We start from the raw sequence: 21,295 nt of genomic DNA on the forward strand, positions 1-21,295 counted from the left end.
CTCAGAGGATGTGTAGTATGTTGACTGGATAAAATAATATGCTATTGTAGTTCTCCTGAATGACTATATTGCAGAAAAATGTGCGCGTGTGAAGTGCTAGGCCCCGGTTTTCACGTATGGTATGCATAGGTCCCCCTGGGTTTCAGCCTGACTTGCAAGTTGAGGGGCTGGGCAGGCTGGAAAAAAAGAGGAGCAGAGGGGAGAGGAATCGTATTAGTAGCAACCACTTCTCTATAAATACGTATCAGTAAGAAAACTGAGCAAATTACAGCACTGGGAGCCTGCATTTCCAATGCCAGCTTCTTGCGGAGGGTCTCACAGAAAGTTTTGGCTACCCCAAAGTTTTTCTGTGCTGAGTCCCTACAGCGGTTGTTGCGATAGGCAGTGTCGCCGCTGTGATTTACGGGTATGATCCCCATTCGGAAATAACTTTCGAGTATCCTCATGGTATTTCCTACAGATAAGCTGCAAAATTTACTTTGCGCTTCGGTGCGGTGTGGTAAATCATATTGCACGTTTATGGCAAAGGGGAGGTAGGCAAATATTGTGGAATATTATTTATTTACTCTGCGATTTATGATGGGGCACGGTGAAGGAAGGATTGCCAAATAATGGCTAATCGAAGGGAGACTGGGGCTGGGGCGTTGCGGGTCCTCTCCCGTTCCATCACTGGCCCCAAGGAGACCGGGGTCCCGCATCCCTTTTGTCTGCCTCAGTTTCCTCCTCCGCACGTCGGAGCGGGGTGATGCGCTTAAGGTGCCTTGATATCCACGGCTGAAAACCGCTATGTACTGCTGTGCTGTACAGCATGCAGGTTTTTATTATTTAGATTTATATATAGCGTGATGCTGGCAAATACTGGTCTGTATTGTGTTTCCTAAGTGAAAAGCAGGCTTCTGCGGAGTGCAAGAACTGTTAATAGAAACCAACGGTCTTGGTTTAGCCTGCGTGTAGGGTCACAAAAATGTAGGATGGGGAGAAAAGGACCAAACCCGGGGTGTAAGTACTCCGGGCAGCTTGAAGGGATCCTCTTCCTGTTACAAGAGTCGGGCAATAGACATTATAAAAGTTCGATATTGTGATTAGGAATATACCATCTTATCAGCACCCTGTTGGCAAACACTAGCCTTGATAGCGAACTCTTATTTATTTCTGCCTTCATCGTCAACAGGCAGCAATTGCACTAATCGTTCTTTGGACTAGACATTTGCTGCAGAAACTTAGCGCGAGGCTTAGGCTCGTTTTTTTGGGTTAGATTTGCGGTTTTGTGTAAGCAGTAACACGCTCGAACAGACCGCACCGCTTCGTGTTTTCGGCCGTTGTTTGCTGATTGCACGCATCGCATTGTGCTCTTAATGCAGTAGCGTGTGCTGGTGTATTCGCTGCTAAACCTCACCGGGGAGGGGGACAAACTGATTTTTAGGAGGTAGCACAGCGTGGTCGCCGTCTATATCGCTTCACAGATACGTACCGAAAGCCTCGCATATAGGCTACCTTTTTTTTTTTTCCCCCCTTTTTTTCCCTTTTTTTTTTTTCCCCCCTCCGATGTATCCCAGCAGTCTTTGTTACACCTGAACATTGGCCAAGTTGACAGCCATTGGTTCCCGCAGACCCGCAGTAATGGCAGCTTGTGCCGGGTGCGCAACAGGAAAATTACAAAAGAAAAAAAATATTAAGGGTCCTTTGTCTCAAACTCCATCAGGCCTCGCTCCCCAAATGTATGGACCGCTTATTTATAAGGAGGAAGTTGCCAGCGCAAATATTAGGTAGGCTGGTCAACTTACATATAGCGGATTTGACAAGCATCTGCTATAGTACAGAAGATTTGTAAACACTAAACAATGTTTTTACCTCCTTAAAAGTTTTGAGAAGTTGCCAGTATTGGCAGGAGGCACAGACTCCGAAACGTGCTTGAAGATACGTGCCAAAACCATTGTGACCTTTTCACCCATAGTGCTCGCTTCTCTTTTTCTTGTTTTTTTTTCCCACTCTTCGTCGCCTTTTTTTGAGGGCGAGTATTCTCTTCCAGGATGCCCTTATTCGAGATGACTTCGGCAGCGAGATGTCCCTTTCCTTCTAAACATGTACGATAATTATTGCTTTGAATCCACGCTTTTTCTTCAGTAGGCACTATCATCTGTAAGGGAACACATGTGCACAGATTTAAATAGTGCTTCTTACAAAGCTACTGAAATCAATTATTCTCTTTAAGAACTGGCTAGAAAGAGAAAACAAAAATATGCAAATAGGCAAACTACGTGTCATTTTCGTTAAAAAAAAAAAAAAAGAAAAAAAAAAAGAAAGGAAGATCGGTGTTTTGTGAATTAGAGGTTGACCAAAAAACGTATTGAAATCTAGAGTATTGCTCTCAGTTTGCAGTTTCTAATCTGCTTAACTAAAAGCAGGCGGCATTTTCATACCCTGAACTTGGGTTTGCTTTTTAGTTTTCACTTATTCTGCGCTTGTATCAAATGACAAGTTGGAAACCATTGTGGCAAACCGTTTTCTTTGTGGGAGTCGAACAGTAAAGCTAATTTATGACCGGTCCTTTACCAGATGATCTGTATCAGAATCTACAATATACTAGGCACGTGGCAAGGTCACAATTTAAGTTGTTAAGGTCACAACCTTAGCCACCAGGCATTTGACCTTTTAGATAAAGTTAACCTTTGTTCATTAGTAGGCACTCAACCGAGAACTTTCTGGAGTTTTTTACTGCTTTGGAGTTCCTTCTGCTAATGTGATCAGATTGGAGAATAGATTTGCAATGGAAGTAGTTAAATTTAGTGAGAGGTCACAGTTTTTAGAGACTTCTCCAGTGGACGAAGCTGGATGGCAGGCCAGGAGGCGATGCTGCAATGCCCGGTTTGTTTTTTTGGACGGCCATCATTATGCGCTTTGGGCGAGAATTAAGCTAGCGAGGTATTTGTGGCAGAGAAAATCTTTTAATCTTTCAGAAGGACGTTTAAAAATCCCAAATTTAAGAAAAATCTGGGGACAGGGTTTTATTTACACGAGCTCATTTTTCTGTTCACGTTTAGAATAAAAGCCAGCGAAGACGCAAGAAGTCAGCCTGATTTCTGCGACTGTGAAAATTTACTTAGTGTCTAAATATGCTCTGTGGCTAATTGCCTGGGCGATAGTATATAGCACGTGACCTTGAACTTTAAGCAGACCCATTTTACCTTCTCATTGGCGAATTTAGAAGATTTCGACTTGGACCGCCGCAAAGAGCCATCGATGGGAATAACCCAAAGATGGGTTAAGGCAGAAAATGCCTGCAGATAGCCAAAGTACCCATGGAGGTATCGGGGAGTCCGAAAGGTACATAAGGCTTTGCGCTGTAATCTTTTAGCACAATTGGTATTGATTGTTGCTGCATTAATCCTGTTAATAGCCGCAGCCGGTTCGGCGTGTTGCAGGGATGTGAGAGGTGTTCTGACAATACTGTACATCACCAAAAGAGCTGTCGCAGCGTCTTGAACTCCTGATAGCTGCTTTGCAAAAGTGGAGCCTTCGATGGTGGAAACTATTGCCGGCTCCTATAGAAACACACACCATATTGTTTACTTAATTATGCCGTAGCAGAGGCTCATTTTTAATTATTTAGCTGACTTTCTCGCTTTGCTGTGATACCACATTTATTATTTAATTTAAAATCAAAAGGGCTGAGCTACTGTTAGGTTTTGATGCATTTTACTTTTGTTTTGGCTACGTTATTGTCATTCCATCGTACAGTAATCCAGATAGCCGTGATATGCAGATTGGCCAGATGGTCATGTTAACAGATTGAGAACCCACTTCCCACTGCTAAAGAGCAGGTGTAAGATCAGTGGGCTTTTTTTTTTTTTTTTTTCCTCCTTTCCTCCCAAGTTTCAACCAAAATGCTCTTTAGACAGCTCATAATGGTAGTTAAAAAGGGGCACATTTCAAATGGTGGTTGTTCTGTGTAGAGAATATGTAATATATACGTCATTTTTACGTGTACCTGAAGACTTCTAAAGCATCCGTGACATTCCCCCCATATATGAGGCTTTTGAAAACCTATTCCAGCCCATGGCTGTTCCAGCGTACATCCAAAACGGTCCTTAAAGTTTTGTTTGCGATGTTAATAGTCCCTACGCATTTCTACAGACAGATTACGTTTACCCTTACCAAAAAATACTCAGCCAGCTTTGCGGCAGGTACTTCACACGCTTTCCCTGTACAGGGCTCCCTGCGCACGCCCAGGGGAACCCGAGCAGTTCAGTGTTCAGCTGAGATTTTAATGTTCAGGGGCTTGTAGGGTTTGGGTTTTTTCTCCATTAATTTTTGCTACAGTGAGACATCTCTAGTCTTAAAGAAAAAAGTGAAACGAAGACATCACGCGGTATTTCTGCCCTCGAGGAGTACCAGGAGAAGGCAGATTTTGCATTGCTTGAGCCTTATAAAAGGTGCCCCTAAAAAGTCAGTGGTGGGAGCCTGGGTCTGCGTCTCAGTCGGGAGAGGTGGGGAGATGACAGCTACAGCTCCTCGACACCCCAAATTTCACACACCCACCTATCATGGGCGTGCACGAAACGCGGTGATCTACACACCCCGCCTGGTGCAGAAAGATATCTCCATCCATCGATGCTCTCTGCTTTGGGGAGGGGGACCGAGCGCTTTCAGTGAGCAGGGCAGTGGCTGACAGAAGCAGGATTTAGGTGGGACAACTGCTCTCCCCGTGCGGTTGTAACTGAGCCGGTGAGTATCCGTGATAATTCCGATACTAACTGGTGCGGCACTTGGGACGGTCTGCTCTATCACGAACCCCTGGCAGGAGTTCAGTCATGTGGTTTAGCTTTCCCCTTTCTCCAACAACAACAACAGCAACAACAAATAAACACGGGATAAAGACGTATTTCATATGCCCAGGATGTTTTCCAGGTGATGGGTTTGGCCGGTATAAGGGCGCATTATTTCCATACTTCCCTGCCCCGGCGGGCTTCGAGGTGCAGAAGCGGGAGAAGCCTTTGAATGGTAAGAAAGTTGCCCAACGCTGCTGGCTTGTCTACAAGCGACTGCACTTTTATATTTCCCTTCTTTTCCACCCAATGATGAATAGCACTAATTTAGATCTATTTAAGGCGAGTGTGGGAGAAACCACAATCTTTGTTGTGGTCACTGCTGTACACAGCGGGGCTGAATGTTTCTCTTGGTTGAGGCCTCAAAGCTGAATCTGGAGAACCCAAAACATCGTGTCAGCTTTTCAAACCCTTCAAAGAGACAGTGGAATCCTAATTGTTCATAAAACCCACTATTTATTATTACAATTATGTATTTTCTCCCCATTCGGATGTAAAGGAAAGGGCATCCCTCGCTTTCCGTGCCTTGAGCTTCTTCGCAGCTCCTCCTCCTCCTCCTCCTCCTCCTCCTCCTCCTCCCCTCGATGCTTTGGGTTCAGGCACCGGCCGAGGCTTTCGCAACCAGCAGACAAACCCCAGCCCGCTGCTCCGTAAACCCTCAACCCCTCCCCAAAAGCATGCGCTTTGCCACTCATGTCCCAGAGTTGGACCCTCCGGGGCTTGGGGACCGTCCCTGGTGGGAACGGCTTTTGGGGCATCGGCTTTTGGGGTATCCTCGCTGGGAGCCGGGGGTCTGGCTCTGCCCCCACTCCCTTCTGCGCAGGCAAGGGCTGAAGCTGCTGATTAAATTACAGGCTGTAAATTCAGGGCAAATTATTTTAGCCTCCTAACAGCAGCCGACCCTGAAGGTTTCCTTACGACAGTGAGGGCTCTCGGTAGATAAGAGTTGTCGGTGGACTAAAATTCATTTTAACCGCTTTGGTTTGTCCGTTCATCGGATGCTCTTCATTCACTTCATCTTTGGTTATTGTTAATTACCACCTGCATTACAGTAGCCACCAAAAAGCCCAGGTGGGATCAGCACATGGGTCATGGCGCCCGTGATGTGTGGGGCAGTTTTATCCCGGCAAGTTCTTTGGGGCGTTGCAGCATTTTACGCCCGATGGCAAGGGCAGTGCCCTGGCCGATCCCCTCGTCACAGTGTAATTAATTTTGAAGAGCTAACAGCGTATTTCTCTATTTTTTGGAAGTGTTTCTCGCTAGCGTGGCTCCACGTCCCCACCCAGGGCATGGCTGTGGGCGCGTGAGCTCAGCCCGGCGCGTGGCATCGTCGCAGCTTGGCGCGGAGGAGGAGGACGCAGCCCCCGCAGTGCCGGTGGATTCCGGCCGGATTTGTAGCCGCTGTCTGTAAAATACACGAGGGCCTCCATTTTGTGTGCCAGACTCTCACGTGCGAGTGCAAAATGGAGAGCTGCGCAGTTGAGTTTTGCCTAGAGCGAAGCGTGTAGGCATACGTTGCCGGTGGTCCCCGCACCACCGCGGTGCATGCAGACCCACGCCGAGGCCCGGGAGCCGGTATCCTGAGCTTATCCATCCATCGGTTCCTCCTAAGGAGGTCTCGGTCTCTCCTGCGGGTCCTTAATATCCACCCTCCCGGTCCGAGTGCTATCCCGGTGTCACGGCAAGCCGGCACGTTGGCTCTCGGGCCGGTGCGAAGGGCCCCGGGGAGTCGTTCGTCCTTCCCCGCGGGCTTCGGTACACATCAGTGCCATTAGATTAGCAAGATAAAATCAAGACGCGTTTAATGACACGCTATTCTGAAAGTTTCCTGGACTTTATTGTTCATAACTTGGACCTGAGTCGGGTTATTTACACATGAGGATTAAAAAGCTGCAAACAACTGTGTGATTTTTAGGGGCTGAAAGCAATTAGCATATGTGGGTAGGAGATTACACTGCATGTCTGCGTTCCTTTAAAATATAAATCACAGTTATTTAATTATGTTTTGAGAGGGCAGATTTAAGGATATACTGCAAAATGCATTACCTATTATACCAACACGATAATCTTATTAACCTTGCTTTCTACTTTTTAATTTTATTGTGCACCCTGTACAACTCTTATGATATCAAAAATAATTACTTGGAGAATACATGATGTCAGAGGTCCGATATGACATTTATCTTCACAAGTGAGGAGATGGCTATCTCGTGCATTGCATAGCAGCACGGGAGGCATCAGGCAGGTCCACACCAGGGAAAGGAAGCGAAGATAGGTATCATCAGATGTTATTTAACGTATATAAGCGCATGTTTGCAGATTTGTGTTAAAGCCGAGGGCCGGCTTGACCAAACTTGATGCAATTCAGCATCCGCGGGCCTCCCGCAATAGAAAGGCTGAATGTTTTACTTGCACGTGCCATACAACTCCCGTCGGTGAGCCAATATTTCAGGGTGGCTCCATGCATCCAGCCCCGATCCCAGTTGGATCTCCTGTTAAACCCCACATTCTCCATCCCATCCCTCCTCAGGGCAGCGCCTCTCTCTTTTTTTTTTTTTTTTTTTTTTTTTTTAATCCATCTCTCATAATGTTTGATATGTGTCGATATTTCCCCCTTTATTTTGTGAGGGAATGGGTGAGGGTGATGGGTGAGGGGAAACAAATGCCATAATAATATCCCTTTTCAGAAGAATATAGTTTAATTTTGTGTGTGCGTGCAGCAGCTGCCATTGGCAAGCTGTCGTCTTTGTTGCCATGGGCTTTTTTTTTTTTTTTTGCATGCGTGCCAGAACATGATTGGATGTTTCAGCATGTTCATGTTTTGGGGTGAGATATATCTGTAGCGAAGCACAAAATTGTCGTGGGGTTGGTGGGTGTCCAAGGCAGGGTTATTCGGCCAGGTGAGCTGGTTGTGCTGGAGAGGGTGGTGCGAGCGTGGTAGCCGGTGGTTGTTTTGGTCGATGAGATAAAATTTGCTGGTGCTCTGGATTTTTCGATGATGTAAAAAGGTCCTTTAAAAACCTCACAGGAGGGCGGATCGCCGAGGTCTCCTCCAGCAGGACACCCCCGGGGCGCAGCGGGAAGCTGCCGGTGGTACCTGGGGAGGACCGGCCGGTGGGTTTCTCCTGCCCATCTCACTCGCCTGGCGCACACACGCCATGGGAGGTCGCGTCCATCCCCAGCTCTCGCCGATGCCGCGGGGAGCTGGACGGTGGCACCGGTGAGTTTGTGCTGCCTGAGCCCCGGTGATAGGCTCCGGGCAGGGCTTGCGGTGTGTGGGGATGGAGCGCGCCTTCCACGGGGCGTAAAACTAATGCGGCATCACCCGCAAGAGCTGCAGGACCTGCCACCGTGGCGCTTAGCCCTGGGCACAGAGGTGTAGCTAGTGCTTTTCCCGCTCCTTGGTTTCATCCATTCGTCATGTTCATCATACGCTCATAGCATCAGTATCTAAACGAAGTCTAAACCCGCTCTGCACCGACCTCTGTGCTGCCCATCTCCCTTCTCGTCCCAGCCGCTGTCGCCCCATGTTAAGTACGGTTGGACCCGATGATCTTAAAGGTCTTTTCCAACCTAAATGAGTCTCTGATTTTAAGTAATACACGGTGGGAGAGCAGGAGAGCTCTTTAGCCTGGGAAGCCCACCGTGCGGCCGCGGGGATCATCGCGAGGTGCCAAATGCATTTGCAAACTCGGGAGAAATATTTCATAGGGACGCATCTCCATACAGCCCTTTTAGGCTCGGACTAGTCCTAAACTGGAGCACTCGGCGAGGGGAAAGTTTGCAGGGCGAGCGCAGGCACCGTGCGCAGTCTCTGAAGGTTTCAGGAGAAAGAAAGGATGAAGAACTAAATGTAAAGTGTTGAGACAGCCTCATTCTTCTGCATCTACAGATTTAGTGCTGTGTACGAGGTACAGATAATGAGCTGCGTGAGCTTTGTAATAAACGTTGCGTCTGGTTAAATTACCATTTTTGCGTTTAAAGCCAGTACGTGTGTTACAAAATACCTTGTAATGCACTGGAAGAACAGGGATGAACCCCTGTAAAGGTATCAAAAGACAAGTTAGATACTTGCTACGTTTATTGTCAAGATGAACACTTACTGGAGATTTTAATGCAGAAATACATTGTCAATCAGATTTCATCCTAAGGATATTCGCTCAAAATTTTGCCTGATCTTTTTACCCAGTCAGGTTTTAACTTGATATGGAAGAAAACAGCCAAATCCCTGAGTGATGCTGGAAACTTGGGGTAAAATTTAAATTTAATTCAGTTCTTTTTTTTTTTTCTTTTTTTTTTTTCTTTAAGGCAAAGTAGTTTCAAGTAAATCAGAAGAATGAATTCTTTGTATCAGGATGCTTTTCTAAAGCCCAGCTATTGTTGGGATCCCTTTTAGGGAGGATAGCCACTGCAATGCTTTTATTGTGTGATGACGAGGACTTTTCCTGACGCGATGAGGACTTCACTGAAAATAGCCAACAAACCTATTTACATTTGTTCCTGTGTTAAAAAGTAAAAAGTAGCTGTCGCTGAGCTAAAAAGTAAATCCCGCATCATTTTATTTGAAAGCTTCGCAACCGGCTGGCCTGGCTGTGGGAGGATCAGCCTCGATAGCGGCTGAACCCTTGCGAGCATAGGTTGGGTATTGCTGGAAAAGTTGGAAAAACACAGGCCAGTCAAGTAAGAAGTGGGATTTTTGTGGTCAAGACCCTTTTTTTCCTGTAGAGAAGGACATTAGCTTCAACAGCTCTGGTTTAGGTTCTTCTTAGGCAGATGCAGTTATAAACACCCAGCCACGGAGCTCCGTGCTGTTTGGGGATGCACGCTTGCATCTCAGAAGTGCATCTTCAAGCTGTCTGTTCTTTGTAATGTGGATACATGAGCGTGATCTATAGGCAAAATAATATGCTCAACGCCCACTTTAAACATGGACATTGTTTCTTTTTCTGGTCAAAAGCTGAAGGTCAAAATCGTGATGGGAACTGAGAGTGGACCGGTTGTTTTCCACATGCACGGTCTGCAGTAACAAACTCTTCTATAAAAAAGTGAGACGTGTCTCAGCAGTGAGCAGTCCCAGGGTGTGAAGCCGTCTGCCGGGGGGATGAGGATGGTACGAGCAGGGTCCCCGTCCCGGCACGGAGCTTGGTTGTCCGCTGCGGTCCCATACTGCGCGGAGCTAAGGACTACTTGTGTGCCGCAGAGTGGGACGCGCGCATCTCCCTGCAGCGTGCTGAAGGATGCTGTGGACATGGGCCTGGAAAAAACAAGTATAGAGAGTTTTCATTCCTGAACGTCCTGTTGGTAGGGTAGGTTTTCCATGAGATGGGTCGCTGAGAAAGTCCTGCTTTTCTCCCTGTTCCTGGCTGGATCTCTCCCCGCTATTGCCCTTTGCAAGCGGCTTCGTTTGCCTGGGGCTGAGTTATCCTCGGCTGTTCGGTGCCTTCATCCCCGCTGCGGACCACCGTCGTTGGCAGCGGGGATGGGTGTAGGGACGGCAGGAGCGCCGGGGATGCAATGTCAGGACACGCGAGGCGTTTGGAAAGAGTGAAATGAGTCGGAGTTTGAAAAGAAAACGGGATGTTTCTGTCCACGTGGTTCTGAAATATGGGGCAGTGGTATCTTTGAGTTGATAAATGTGCTTTGAAAGCCTCAAAAAACTTTCTTGGATTGCACAAGCAGTATCTAATATTAATATTTCCTCATTAAAAGGGATGAAGGATTTCTCAGACAGTCTCGCTCATGTACCTCGTTTTTTGAACAAGCTTCGTCTACCTTAGCAACTTCTCCAGGGAACTTTCCAGCTCCGTGCTGGGGCTGCTGGTGCGGCTCGAGGACGGGTCAGTGGCCATGGAGGCATTTAACATTTTAATTGCCTTCCTATACCGATTGCTGTGATGACCTGTTTGTTTGGATTATATCTCTTTTTCATATTTTAAAAAAAAAAGAAATAAAAGAAAACAAAGGAAGTACAGTGCTGTGCACAGAACAGTTATTAAAAACAGTTGGGAAGCATATAAAAGGTACTGTTTGTGTGAGAAACGGGACAGCTGTGATGGTCTATTGGGAAAGTGTGTACAGATGGTGGTAGGGAGGGGAATGATGACTACATGGCTGATAAATGAAATACAAAAAGCATTAAATTGGTGATCTTTTTAAAGAGTACATTTTTGGTTAGCATTTTTGGTGCATCATTAGGGCTCTTTGTCTGCCTCTTATTTAGCCAGGAAGTGTGACTATCTTCGCACATTTGTGGCTCTGATTTTGTTTACAAATAAGGAGTCTGTTTAATAAATCACATACCATGGAATTATTAAAGAAGATAATTAAGCGCATGGTTTTCCCTACATTGGGAATGGCACAGGATCATCCTAAAGACCTGACAATACCACAAATGCAGTTGGGCTCGAATTAGTTACGGTAACACGTGGGATTTCCTGGAGCCTAAACAGATTTCTTTGTTTTGCAAGAAGTGGGACCGGCGGCATGAGCCGGGTTGGGGGAGCGAGGTTTCGGCGTTTCGAAACCGCAGAAGGCAAATTGCTCGGCGTTTTGCCTTTATTTTAAATTAGCTTACGGTCCCGAAGGTGGTGGCACCCAGTGACCGGTGCCTGGCCGCGGTATCTGGGGGATGCTGGTGCTCCCAGGGGATGCAGGGACTCCCTTGGCCCCACAGGGGCCTCTTTTGGAGGAGGCAGTGAAGGAAAGAGGGAGAGAGGGAGGGAGACTCAGAGGTAAAATTTTTCCCTATAGTTCACAGGAGAGGGATCCCCATCTTCCCATCCTTAGCAGAGCTTTATCACATCCCTTATCACGGAGCTTATTTATCGGGGGCTAATGGAAATTAAGGCAAAATCTGCGCATTGCTGCGCACTGCTGTAAAGTAGAGATGGTCCCTCAAACGCTGCAAACCTCAGCGCGGAGAGTTTTTAAACTAATGGGCAAAATAATCCTCCTCCTCCTGGCGTTTCATCCAGTTTCAAGCTGAAGTAATCCCGGTTTGCCCTTCGCCTTCCCTCTCACCCACCCGTTGCTTCGTGTTCCTGCTCATTGTTTCTGGGTGCCATCAACAGATAAAAGCACTTTCCTTAATAATAAATAGCCTTTGGAAATGCTGCGCTTTTCCATGAACTAGCCCAGTGTCCGGCCACCCCACGAGCCCCGGCTGCGTCATTGTCCCTCCCTTGGGGGGGACAGGCCACCAGCAACCTCGGCACCCCGTTTCAGGGGTGCTTCAAGTGCTGCAAAAAGGGGGTTCAGCAAACCTCCATATGAAGAACCTGCCCAGAGAGAGTTTTTCTGAAGCCCTGTTGGTTGCAGGTTTATTGATGCTCTGAATTTTGTTGATTTACAAACCTTCCAAAACTTTAACATGCCACTTTGGGGATTATTTGCTCTCCTGACATGGTATCACAAACTCTTCTTGTTACCAGACTTGATGAACAACATGTTTCACTGTGCCTTTTTTTGGGCCAAGTAAATTTTCTTCTGCATTTTCTTGAAACGTAGAAAAAAAGAAAGATTTTGAAAAGGTTTAATGTGAAGAAAATGTATGACAACTTGATAGATTGCTCGGGACTTCAGTGCAATAATTGTACAAACTAGGTTGCAATTTTTTTTTTTACAGATGCAAAGTATTAAAAAGAACAATAGACAAAAAGACATATAGCGCAAGGATGGAAAGACCATCTTGGCCAACCTCTACAAATTTGTTCCAAATTTCAATTATTAAATAACAGAAACCCATATTTATTGTAGTAACACTGTACATTTTCTTGGCTGATCAGATCTTGAGTCGTTTGCGGGGTTTTTGTACACCTTGTCGGTAAATCCCCTTCACCTCTTACAAAGAAAACAGTCCATTTCATTTGCAGGTCATGGCGAAGGGACAATTTAGCAATATCTGGGCACGTATGAAATGCCTCGAGTTGAAGATGATTCCTTCTATAATAAATGTTTTATTTTCTATCGATATGAACGCGTGCTCTCCTATAGCTTCACTAAGTAGACAAGTCCAAGAGGTCTTCTAAGAGCTGCACCGCTGGGTACCGCGGAGGCAGCAGAAACAAGCAGCTGTTTGAGATGCTGCTACGGTACCTCTTGACAATACCAGTCCCACTTCGGTCCTGGCCCTGCAAACGGCCGCCGACAACACAACCTCGTCAGCTGGAGACACAAACGAGGATGCGTTTCAGAAACGCGGAGGTCTCCCTCCTCCTTTTCCGCAGCGCGGAGCGTGCGTTGCACAAGGCGTCCGCTTACCAAACCCAGCGATGGGAAGCCAGATTTCTCTGCCAGCTTGCACAAAAGTGGTTTTACCCACCGTCCCTGAGAGCAGAATTAGTCTCCGAGTCGCTCGGGCTGGGTGCGTGGATCTCCTCCAGAGCCTCATCGGAGTGGCCGGGTGCAGAGTCCCCCCCCCGTTATTCAGCTGCTATTTCGGTGTCTCCTTCGGGATGTGCTGCCAACCACGAGGGACGGGGCAGTGACAAAATATATGGGGTCTCTCGATACTGCCCCAAGCTTTGAAAGAAAAGGTTAATTCTTACTGAAGCAGTGATTTGTGGCTTTGATTAGTTACTAATTTTACACTCACAAAAATAATTCTCTAATGATCATGGTTGACGGGAGAGCCCGGCCACGTTGTACGGCTGTGATTTAGAACTTGTGTTTCCAAACTTTTTTTTTTTTTTTGTGCCATAGGGGACTGGGTCCTGCCCAGAACAGAGGACCCTCAGCTTCATTTGAGATTGGGTAGTGCCCAGCCCTGGAGCCAGAGCCCCGACCCTGGCAGGGGCTGGGCAGAGCAGTGCTACTCCCATCAGCAGACTACAGGAAGGCAACTATTAAAAGTAGAAAGCTATTAAGCAGTCAGGTTTTTATTATGCTTTAGTGTTTTGTTTAAGTCTGTTCTTAATTGGTTGATTAATGTAAGCGAAGTCCTTTTCTCCCCCACCATCTCTACAGATGGCAAATGGAAGGTCCCAACTGTCATTGTGCGCAAAAAAGGTTATGGTTCAAAGTCAGAGATACAGAGATACCACGATAATCAATCATAGGAACTTGTCTCGCTGTGCCCAGCCAGGCAAAAGTTAGGCTTGGTAGTAATATTCCCTCTAAACCCATCCGGAAGAATTTCTTTTCACTTTATTTCGGGGGAGATGAGTTGCTGCAAACTTCTAGCTGCCGGATCTGGGGTGTTTCCATAAATCCAGGCAGAGCCGCAAGCGGCCGCGGCACCGGTTAGCGTGGCCGGGGCTTTTCTTCTCCTCGGCATCCTTCTCCTTGGCAGGGTCTGTACGAAAGCAGGAGGCGCAGCCCGTGAACCTCGCTGCTAAAAAAAGAGCCCAGAAGAAATAGGAGCATCACTTCTGCTTTAGCGAATTACCTTCAAATACATATCTTTTAACTTTTTTTTTTTTTTTTTAATCCGAGAGGATGATTTATTAAGGCTAACTTCCTTCACAGGATGAAGCGTAGAATTATGTTTCTGGTATTGATCCATAAAGAGGATTTGCATTTTATTCATACTATAAAAGTGCTTTTAATGGAGACATCGCGGTAATTGAATTTATACTGTGTGTAACTATCGAAGTATCTTTTTAATTATTTTATGTTATGTAATACAATAACTAAATCTAAAGCCTGTGAAAGGGGATGGCTGTACTCTGTCCTTAGGAGTAACATATATAGCTTTTAATATTCTAACGGTGGAATGCAGTTAAGGACATTCTTTATTTGAGGGGAAAAAAAAAGAGGGGAGAGAGAGAGGAGAAAGATTTCATTACATTCAGCACAGTATGAGACTAAGTCAAAGTAGTTTTGCTAATTAAATTCAATTGCTATCCATTAGACCAATGGAATGAGATGAATCTACCATATAGCTGACACAGCACAGGTATGCAATTTGGCTAAATGGCCATTTCTGAACTGCAGCACGCCTTTCTCCACTCGCTCGTTTTCTCCAGGCTCACAATTTCTGCATGGAGAGAAGTCGAGCAGCCCCCGACACCTCTCGGGGAGCACGGACACGTGTTCAGATAGGCAGGCTCACCGGGCTGAATGCTAGCTGCTGATCAATTTAAAATGCGCTGGAGTAAGCTCATCAAGTCCGAAGGCGATGGCGAGATGGGTGGAGGATTTTTTTCTGGGTTCATTCATGGATATTTTCCTTTCTCTGCCCATGAGGCTGCCTGCAACGGGCTCCTCGTTTTGCATATAGCCATCCAGCAGTTGCTGCGAGAGCAAGTCTGAGTTACCGAAACGGTTTGAAATGCAGCGAGCAGGGTACGTTTGCCGGCATTTTGGCATAACGTATTACTTGGGGAGATTTTGTATGTCAGACGGAGAAGTCTCCTACCCCAGTGAAATGACAAGAATACCTCTCAAGTATTGGCGGAGGCAAAATTTTGACAGCCAGCAAGCCTGCAATGCTGCTGAGCGCACAGATTTACACTTCCTGCCAAGATTAAAACGGGCTAAACCCAAAAAGCGTATCGGGGATTGTCACTTTAGGAAGAAATAATGCCTTAGTGTAATGCACGGAGGCAAGGGCTGCGATCGGCCTTCCAATACGTTTATTTCCCGGGATCTCGCAAGCTCAGGTGTAACGGTCGGTGTCGTCAGGTCGGGACTGGCAGGGTGGGAAAATAAAAAATAAACTTATAAGGCAACCGGGTTGAAAAATGTTGCACCTCCCCTGCTTTGATGCTGGAGCTCAAGTTCCAGTTTTGCCTCTCATTGGAGTGAATCTCGGCAAAGTCTGGGGAGTTCGGTGCGAAAGAAGCCCCTGAACTTCACTTTCTGCTTCTGATTAACCGCTGCGGCGTATTTTCCTTCAAGCCATATTTAGTGAAAGGAAAAAAATCACCAAGTTGGGCTGAAAAAAGGCTCGGCAGAAAACTGGTCATTTAAGCCTCTCTTTGCTATATGGTATCCTTAAATTTCCTTCCGAGTGCAACCGGTGATGCTTTTTATGATCAATCTTTCGGGTCGGGGTATTTGCTCAATAGAATCCAGACAAATAAATGTGAAGAAAAGCATCCTGCTTTAAAAGAAGGAAACAATTAAACCTCCTACTTTGTTATTTACAGTAACTACCTTTTTTTAACAATTGTAGAAGTTCGAATGAAAGTAGCAGTGTGGAGAGGGAAATGTGGGAACTTTCATTTGTCGAGACTTTGCATTTCTTCTGCTTTATAGCCATCAGAAAAGAGATTGTTGTGCATTCTATTAAATACTGCCAGTATGATTAATTTAAAGGGTTACATTTTATTGAACCCTGGTGTAGATGTTCTTTGTCAACTCACATTCACTGCTAGTTAGAGTGTGTGTCGCATTTATCAAAACTTTCTGGAGCCCCTCTCACCTCATTAGCATGTGAATCTCTATTGAGCAGTTAATGTCCGTTACAGCGAGAGTGCTCAATTCTTGTTTTCAATAAGCCAGTTGTAAAATGTCAGACTGTCACTTACAATATAAAAAAGCAAAAATGATGGTATTTGTAAAAATGTTATCACCTCATAAAAACAAATTGTAAAGACATGAAAGTGATCTTGGTATGCTTTGCTTTCAGAAGTGAGTTAGTACAGCTGCTTTAAATACCAGTTGTCTGGATTCCCACACTTTCCTACCAATGGAGAGGTTTACACAAGCATAATTTAAGTTACAATTACCCTAATTAACATCTCATTTGCATAAATTGTTGAAGTCAAAACAACAAAGAATTGCTTAAGAAGCTTAACCCTATTTGTCCAAAATAAAGAGATGAGTTTTCACTTTGCAATCAAAATTGGCAGGTTCATTATGTCGGAGCTAGAATACAAACTGAAGTTATACTATTAATTAATACTTTACATTTTTATGATCGGGCTGTGCGTCTCCTATTTACAAGGTGCAGGATTTCAAAACATCCCGCTCTTGCTGTCAGAGGTGCAGAGCTGTCAGGTGGGGAGTCCGTGGAGTATTTCTGGAATTAGGAAAACCCAGCTCTGTGTCCTTCATCCCTCTCCTTTGCACACATGAGCAAGCCCCGGCTTAGTCTGCTCCGGCTGGGACGGGAACTGGGGAGGAGATCGCATCCAGTATGGGCTGAAAGCTCTCATCCTGGGAGGGAGAGCTTGTAAAATGGTGTGAAGAGGCCAAACGACAGCGGTGACAGTAGCGATGACGGGCAGAGGGACCCTCTGTCCTCCCGTGGCAGAGCTGGCCGGTCCACCTGGGTTCTCCAAGTGTTTTCAGACCTTCCAAGGCCACTGCAGATTTTGGCCCTTATCTCGGAATAGAGAAATGCAGAGAAAGAGAACTGCAAAAGGAAGTTTCCATACTGTTTATTTAGCCAAACCACAACTAATCTTCCAGTTAGGGTTTTGGGGCGTTGGTTTAGAGGAGCTTCCAGTGCTTGTGGGTAAGCCCTGGTCCTGCTCTCTGATCCGTCTCCTTTGAACATCTGACTCCTGGTCGCTGCCCGCTGCGGGCAAAGAGGATTGGTGGGGCTTACGCCAAAGCTGCTGAAGACAAGGAGAGTTTTTCCCTTGGACGCTTACTACCCTGGGTAGATTAAAACTGTTCCACCGGCCAGTCCTGCTGCTTTTCTATACCTGTTAACTGTTTGCTGCAAAACAATCCCTTTTTTGTGCCTATGCCACAGCGGGTGCGCAAGGCACTACACGCAGCACTGATGGGGGCGGTGAATGTAGCGATACCCAGGGTTTTTAGCAGGGACAGGACGCGGGGAAGCTCGTTAGCCTGCAGGGACGGAGGGTGCCGCAGGGTTTTTTGATCGGCTGTCAGGTGCCCGTGTGCCGGTGCTAATGAAAGCGTTCCCAGTCGCCGGGGCCATATTTTCCTTTCCTGTATTATCTCGTTGCAGCTTCATTAGCTAAGTCAGAGTGAATGTGCATTAGCCCAATAAAACTCTTCCTGCGTCCCCGTGATTTAGCATCCCCTCCCATCAGTGCCCTCTGGATGGAGATTATCCGCCAGCGTCCGCAAGTAGGTGCTGATCGATTGAACCACACCGGAGTGAACCGGGTCACGCGTTGAGCTCGGTTTTAACTTGAGGTTGAGCCCGTACTGAAAAGCTTTGCAAAGCAAAGATCACGGTGAACTTAAAATCGTAAACCAGCTGAACCAAAGATGAATCTCGCCTACTGGTTTTGCATATTCTTTTTTAAAGATTGCATTATAATTGAGCGGTTGACTTCGGTGCTGCGTTCTTTTTTATGAGCCAGTGATTACACAGTATACGGCGTTTACGCTCTGAACATGAATGAATCTGCCAGTTCTACTACAGTACTCTTTATAAAATAACAAGGCTTACCAGGTGGCAAGAATTGCATAATTGAATTGGACTGAATCCTGGTTTTCCCAACCCAGAGCGGTTACACTTAGAAGTAAATTACAATTAAAAGAGACAGAATGTTTCCATTGTATTAAGAATCCTTAATAGCAAACTTTTCATCCATAAGGCTCTGTTCTCTTCCTGAAGTGTGAGAGAAATTGCTGTATGTGTCTAACTACCATTAACTCTAATGGGAGCAACGTACATAAATCCCTGCACGGCGATGGCAGAACAGAGCCCAGATGCCTTTAAAGAGGAAAGTGCTTGTAGGGGATGAATAGAGGCGCATGAGTCTGTTGGTCCCTGTAACATCTGCTCTGGAAATGTGTAAGGGCTTGATTTGAGGTGCGGGTTTTCCGAAAGTCTTCTTGAGTTTCATCCAGAGCTGTGCTGTGAGCCCAGCCCTCTGCTCCTTCGGCTGGGCTCTTCCTCCAGGGCACTGAGAGGAAGCAGATCCCTAAAGCAGATAGGGATGCCACGGACAGATTCAAATGCCACTAAAACCACTATTCATTTTAGTCCTCCAGAAAATGAAAAAAAAAAAAAACCAAACAAAAAACAACTGGTGCCGTTTGCCAAGAGTACCCGAGCTCCTCAAGTCGTGCTCACCACTTCCTACCCTTCGGAGCCGGGGATATTGGGAACATCTGTCTCCAAATGCAATGAGAAGAGGATAGTCTGCTTCCTTCCCTCCTTTCCAGAGGACCTTCGGGTTTCCCTGCCTCTTCGTTTCTTATTGCACTTCTCCCTGGGATGCCTGTCAACAGCAATCCTCATCCAGCTGTGCAGGTCAGGCAGCCCAGAGGGCAATTCCTTCAGCCATCCCGAATGGCTGGGACCAGCCCTCCCGTCCCAGCCCTGCCCCGGCCATTTGGGCATGGGAGTCCTTCATGCCATACGCAATTGCCTCAAGGAGGAGAAGATACAGATACACACCTCATTTTTATTCAAAACCCGGTTCTTCATGAACTTTCCCATCTCCTCTTCTCGATGGCGATGCAATGCACTGTCACCTTGCCATTAGGGCTAAGTAATTAATAGCTGCCTAATAGAAGGGAATGTAGTTGCTCAGCAAAATGAATGATGTGTGCTACAAGGGAAAGCACTAGAAAGTAAAGCAGAGCTGGAAAGTGTTTAGCGGGGGGAAATTTCTGCTTGTCCTTCATTAGGAGAACCTCCTAAGGAATGTAAAGCGTGATCGCATTAATCAGAAGAACTGGCGTCACGCGATGTTCTTCTTTGTTATTTGGCATAAACTGCGTGGCATTAAAGATTTAAATTACACATATACCTGTCATAATTTTTCTGCTGATATTTAATGAGTGCTGCGGGTTGTCTTTGAGCATTCGTCTTTGAGCATTTGAACATACGGGCCAGCGAAGGCTGAATGCAACCTCTTTTTCTGGCTGATGAAATCTGTTCTCAGGCGGGCTCCCAGCACGGACAGGGAGGAGGGAGCAAGTTTTGAGTGAGTTTGTTACAATCAAGGCTCTGCAAAATAAAAATGCATTATGGGTCTTTCTTTCTTTCTTTCTTTCTTTCTTTCTTTCTTTTTTTTTTTTTTGTTTCATTTTGCATGTAGCCTTTGATAGGACATGCATTTGTTTAATCCATCACTGATCATCAACGGTATGATCACTAGGAAGCCGTTGCAGCTACCTGGCTCTCACACCCATCCCTTCCTCATGCTTTTTTTGTAGCTCACTTTTTTGAAGATGAGCCCGATCCCGTGAAGAGCAAGACAGCTCTTATTGCACCTCCCCTGTGACAGATTTTAACGACTATTGTAGTCATGAAATGGCCACAAAATACCTACAACTAGTCAAAGACCAGCTGTGTTTTTGTAAGATCTACTTTGAACAAGTTGCAGTAATTTTCTTCTGGCTCTTTAGAAGCCCTGACTGACATGAGCATATATAGCATCAAGAATACCTTTATATGATTTTTTCCGTCCTGGTACTGTAGTGTAATTAGCAGGTTCAGACTTGCTCGTGCTCTTTGCAAATGCAATTCTTCTTGGGGAAAGAAATTAAACCAAGGGATGATGTAGCTTTTCGCAGCCACTCAGATGAAAGTAAGTGGTGGTTACAATTATTCAAAAGTACTTAGAAAAGTATTGAATATGGTAATCTTTGCTAGTAGGAAGCACTGGACTGGTTAAAGCACGTGGCTGGAAATGTGCAGAGATTGGGTCCCTTTCCAGCTCTGCCACAGCCTTTCTTTGTTGCCTTGGGCAAACTATTTAACTGGTTCTGTAATAATACGGTTCGTCAGGAATAACAGTGGGAGCGCCGCTGTTTCTTTTCTTCTTTCTATTTGCCTACTTAAGATTTTAAAGTTTCCAGAGCATAGACCCTGTGTATTTGTGCAGTGCCCAGTCCAGCCACAGCACAGATATTGATGTTATCGCCGTTACCGTCGTTCTTGGCTTGCAGAAGACATTTACCAGTCTAGGTCAGACCACGTAACAGCGATGTAGGAACTTACTTAAGTGTAGCAAACTATAAAACTGTCTGGTATATTAAAAAATGAACGTAGATGACACCCACTCCCCCGCTGCCCATCTGCTCAGATGGACGTTGTGCCTGGGATAATGCTGTCCTTGTTCTCACGAACACGGCAGTGCTTTCTCTGATGGACGGAGCTGGGGCCATTCCTGCCTGCGCATCCACATGCACCTGCAAAAACCCCAGAGATTTCCAATGCCTTTTGCTACCGACACATCCCTTTAGAACGGAAGCCTATTAAAAGTCGTGGAAGAAAGATAATTTTTGAGGAGTGAGTGGTAGGACCCAACCCTGTTGTAGGGTTTCAGAAACACTCTGAGGTTTTCTCTCCCCTGGCAGATGCGTAGAAAGTCACCACGTAACTTTTTATGAGAAATGTTGGCTTTAGACAACTCAGAGCTCTTCTTGAGCTTTGAAAAGTTAAAAAAAAAATCAATGATAAAGGCCAGTATCTTTGGCTTTGGCACATGTACTTGCAGTCTCTTTGTTCAAAATCAGGTGCAGGGCACAACTGGGGAGTTGCTCCTGGGTCCATACCGCATGGCTGCTTGAGTGTCTTCTATAAAATCTGAATGGCAAATATAAAGGAGGCAAATAAAAACCATGAATGGTTTATCCTGCGG

General features: G+C 46.0%; 1 protein-coding gene across 14 annotated transcripts in view; it reads left to right on the forward strand.

The window, feature by feature from the left end:
• Positions 1-21,295, forward strand: part of NFIA (nuclear factor I A) — a 360,756-nt gene that overhangs the window by 111,053 nt on the left and 228,408 nt on the right. The window lies entirely within an intron of this gene.

Source organism: Harpia harpyja, chromosome 11 (assembly GCF_026419915.1).
Source record: "Harpia harpyja isolate bHarHar1 chromosome 11, bHarHar1 primary haplotype, whole genome shotgun sequence".
Taxonomy (NCBI): Eukaryota; Metazoa; Chordata; class Aves; order Accipitriformes; family Accipitridae; genus Harpia; species Harpia harpyja.